Genomic DNA, 5,358 nt, shown 5'->3' on the forward strand with positions numbered 1-5,358 from the left:
GTTTTGGGATGTATCCTAAAAAAAAGTAGGTAATCATATCTCTTTACAACTTATTTTTTACTTTAATGTAGAAGAAGGACAGCAAAATGTTCAATTTAAATTATGTCACAGAAATAGCCTAAATATATGTAGCATCTATATAAAATATTTACAAGATATATTCAAGATATTTCTGTTATATGGTTGCAATATTTATGCATAACGTATTTTTTTCTTTTGATGCAAAATAATATTGATTATTTTCTTTTCTTGAAGATATTTGAAAGAAAAAATATTTGTTGATCTTCTATAAGTATCATACAAGTCGAGTTGAAGTTCGGAATTTCGTAATATTTTTAATTATTAACGATACTTTAAGTTCATGAAGATACCTACGTCCGTTATAATCTGACTTATTCTCGCACGCTCGCACCTATGACTTGCTTGGACGACAAACTCGAAACAAAGAGGAAAAAGTAAAGTTTGCAAAATTAAGAAAACGCGGGAAGGCGAAGTGCACGATGCGCACCAACGCAACGATGATTTAATGTGACCTCTCTTCTCGTGCTCGTCGGAAATTCCTTTCCTATTCCCCGTCTATCAGTCGGCGACACCGAAATCCTCTGGTGCGGCGGGAAGTCGTTAGGCGTTTTCCGACGCGAGATAAAATTCCGGGAAGCCCGTCGGAACGACTCTTCGCGCGCGCTCTACGAGGCTACGGGTATTGTTTTAACGTGTTTGAGTCAAATATTGACGCAAGTTGGGCTCGCGAGGCGGCCCGGAACGAAATGCTCGCGGAACAAGATGAGACGACCCACATAGCGTCCACGTCTCGGAGAACCAAGAAACGGAGAATGCCGCGTCGTGCCGCCTTCTTCTGATAACGAAGGAGAGGCAAAGACATAACGAGGGAAAGAAAAATATTCTCTCTTCATCTTTCGTTCTCTATTTCTGTCTATCTTTCTCTTTCATTTTTTTTTCGCTTTCTTCTCGCGTTTTTTTACTCTATCATTGTTGCTTATGCGAGATTATTACCATTGAAGTGTATCATAGGTTTTCTTGATATCGCTTACAATTATGTTTGACTTTTTATAAGGTATAAAGATTTGACTTGAGATTGAGAAAGAAGTGATCTTTTTTTATAGCTTTTCGGCATCGTTAACGTCATCTTGTTGTAGACGCTATCGATATGTTCAATTATCGGTTCCATGAAGACGCTTCGAATCACTCAATTATTTCACATCCTTTCTTGCTCATATCCTGTTAAACAATTGCGACCGGGAACGCGCTTCGGACGGAAATTTCCACGCCTAGATCTATTAGAACGATGTACGTTGCACGTAGTGCATCTTGAGAAGCTGCAAATGTGAATTGCATATATTACATAGTGAAATTATTTTTATATGATTTCCTAAATTATGCCATTTGATTTAAATTAATTAGAACTTAACAAATTAAATTTTATAAAATTAAAAAACCTATAAAATTAATTGTACAATTTTATTTTTATATATTTTTATATAAATTTTATATAAATTTTTTATATAAAATTCTATTAAAGAATTATTTTTTATATTATATTTCTGTAAACGTTTTTTAAATTATTCACGATTCCGTATTTTTAGAACTGTTTTATAAAGTACTGTTATTACACTTACACCCTCTTTTAAAGCTTTTGAATCGTGACATTATTACTTCTGAAGCATTGCAAGTACTCGTGTGGCAGCCATTGCCGTTGGAACATGAAGAGAAAAGCAGATCGGAGGAGATCCAGGGCGCGTAAACCGCTTTGGCTCTCATAAAATCTCATAACCTCAGGGCGAGCGGCAGTATGTAGCTTCGGATTCGAAATAGAAGAGGGGTCGTTAGATACGATGGGGTATCCCTGAGAAGAAAGCGAGAGACAGCGAAGAGAACTCGTTCTATGGCGACGAAAGGACAGCAGCGCCGACGTTGTTGTAGCCTGTGGTGAATCTTCAATGGGGCATCATAGGGCCCTCATGGGGAGACGTTTGTTTGGACTTCGGATCGCGTCTTTTTGCTGGAACCCTGGGATTCCGTCGCGTGTACACCCGCATGGAAATGCATGTGTTGGCAGGAGTGCAATATATTGCTTGCGTTAGCGTTTAAACAGAAAAGAACAGACATTATCAATAAAAATGAAAATTAGTTGAAAAATTTAATATTCAATTCAACTTAGTTAAAGTATTTTATTATATCTGAAGGTTAGGATTTAAATCGGCTTCTATAAGAAATATTTTTTTGTATTAAATAATTTTAAAATTAAGATTTACTATTATTATATATACATTCTCAAGTAAAAGTTATTATAATATCAAAATGACATGAAGATGGTTCTAAAATGATTATTAAAAGTCATTTTTCAATCAGTTATCACGATTCATTTTAACATCATTTTGACGTTATCCTGATTATTGTTTTGCTTGAATTGCTATGACATGATGAGTAATTAAAAAACATTTTTTATCTTCTATTTATTGATTAATTCTGCAACAATCATGCGACTGTCAGTATTGTCGTACTTTCTTGTAAAAAATGGTCGACAGTTTTATAATGTCTGTGCTATGAGTGGCGTGACAGAAGATTTTTGTGAATGAGATCCTTCTGTAAAGGATCCAGGCGCCAACGAAATCTCGATTCACTGAACAACGAGTGTGACACCAGTCAGCGGTCATTCTCCTCGGCTGTTTCTTGACCATTGCACGGCATTTAGGCACCATTTACTCGAACATTTCCCGGGCTTTGAATGCCCGTGTAACACACTGTAAACATTTTGCCGTTGACGGCACACAGCCGAATACAACGAATAGGGAAGGGGCAGAGGTAAAAGCGACTAACAGGGGTAGCGGGCTTTCGATGCAATTCTAAACCGGTGGAGGACATTGTGCCTAATGTTTGGACATGTGTTACGCCTTGGTCACGCCTTTTGTTATCATTTTCCATGCACGTTTGTCCGCTTAAAATGTTGTTTTAGCGTTCGCGTCATCATAATCATCAGGATTGTTCGCAAACGATTTGACATGAGTTAAAGTCATCAATTCACTGTCTTCTTAAGCAAAATTAAATGGAATTATGTCAAAAAAACATCTCATTTTCATCATGGAGCCTTATTTTGGGGATTTGCTTCAAAAAATCATTTTTTTAAAACATGTATAAAAGGTTTCATAATGCTGTACTCTTTCCTATTTTGTATGATCTTAATTTATGAGAATTTCGTCACGTCCATCTAATGGCAGTGTCAAGTAATAGCTTATTAATAAGTATTATAAGAAGACGTCTTATATTAGGTACAACTTTGTTTCCGCCGTTTTCCTATAGATGGCTTTAGCGGTAAGTGGTGGCCGAAATAAATAGATCATAGACGTCATACAATAAACTTGGGCATCTGTCAACATAATCCCATAGAAACATTAGTCGATTTGTGTCTGCAGCATAAAGTTATTCTCGATTGAAAATGTCAGGTTACGAGCCAAATTCTCGTCATTTGCGGGAGGTTTTAATTTTTTGCTTCAATATGAAGAAATCTGCGGCTGAGGCTTATCGAATGCTCTCAAATACTTATGGTGAGGCCGCTATTAGTGAAAGAATGTGTCGTGAATGGTTTCAACTTCAAGAACGGGGATTTTGATGTCCAAGGTCATGCTCTGTATTTGGTGGAACCAGCTCGGCGTAGTGTAATATGAACTGTTAAAATCGACTGAAACAATCACAGGCGATCGGTATCGAACGCAATTGATGCGTTTGAGCCGAGCATTGAAAGACAAACGGCCACAATACGAGAGACACGATAAAGTGATTTTGCAGCATGACAATGCTGCTCGACCCCATGTTGCGAAAGTGGTCAAGACACTTGGAAACGTTGAAATGAAGTCCTACCCCACCCGCCGTATTCTCCAGACGTTGCTCCCTCTGACTATCACTTGTTTCGATCAATAGCACACGGCCTGGCTGATCAGCACTTCCGGTCTTATGAAGAAGTAAAAAATTAGATCGATTCGTGGATAGCCTCAAAAGATGACCAGTTTTTCGACGCGGGATTCGTACGCTACCCGAAAGATGGGAGAAAGTAGTGGCCAGCGATGGACAATACTTTGAATCATAAATGTATAACCAGTTTTTTACAATAAAGCCTCGAATTTCGGAAAAAAAACGGTGGAAGCAAAGTTGTAGTATATACTCTTTTAAGACATCTTATAGAACGATGCCTTTTCAGTCATTTCAATCATTTTTAAGAGATTTTAATGGTCTTTTTTAAAGGTCTTTGAAAAATCTTACAAATTCTTTCTCTCAACAATGCTCATTAGTCAATTTCTATAAGATTCTCTTTTGAAATTTTTATCATTTTTTGAAGCAAAATTAAATTAAATATGTTACAAAATTATTTATAATAGCAGTGCCTATGAATATAATACTTATATTATCATTTGTAATCATAAGTATTATTTTGTATAAGTACATTATTCTGAATTACCTAATATCAGTCTATTCAAACATTTTGCAAGTTGCTTAGTCATGAAGAAATCTAGAAAGCTAAATTTAAGTTCCACTCTCTAAAAGCTATGTAACACATAGCTTTTAGGAGTATTAAACTTTCTTCAATGATCGAAAGTATCTGACAGAATTCTCACAGGTTTACTCATTTTCTGCGTGCTATTGCTGTTCGATGTCAATATATCATCCTGTAACATATACATCCTTTCAGGACCACGCCCCAACGATATATGATCGACATTAGTTCGTAAGAGCGCTAGCGACGAAATTGCACGATCAGGGTTGGTAGAGGTGTTATGCTTTGAATACAGACATGTCCTAGGGGCAGTTTGGGCGGCGTAGGGGTATTCATCGAGGAACAAACAGATTCGCTGGGAAAGTCTCTATAAATTGAATTTTGGTAACGCAATATTTTATCGAACAATCAAACTTTTCAATCATATAGAGAATTATGTATTAAAATATATCGTATTAAAATATTTTAAGATCTGTTAATTATTGTTATTTGATTATTAATAATTAAAACAGTATTAATAGATATAATAAATAGTTTTTAATATAAAGTATGAAAGTTTTATTATTTAATTTAATTTAATATACAATTTATTGAATAAAAATATTTTTTTAGGTAAAAGCATATTTTTTTAAATTGATTAAGTGATAATTTTTAATAATCATTATTATTACATTCGAAATGGTGCTCGATTTTATGCAAAAAATTCGTTAAGTCTTTATTCTCAACGCCCTCTTTCGTCACAGGAATTCTAATTGCTGATCAAATTTGTTCAGGAAATGTTTTTCGTAACCTCAAGTCCCTTAGATAGGCCGCGGCATTCTTTGCTAGAAATAAATATTTTCAGTGCAGGT

The sequence above is a fragment of the Atta colombica genome, unplaced genomic scaffold, assembly GCF_001594045.1.
Source record: "Atta colombica isolate Treedump-2 unplaced genomic scaffold, Acol1.0 scaffold277, whole genome shotgun sequence".
Classification (NCBI taxonomy): Eukaryota; Metazoa; Arthropoda; class Insecta; order Hymenoptera; family Formicidae; genus Atta; species Atta colombica.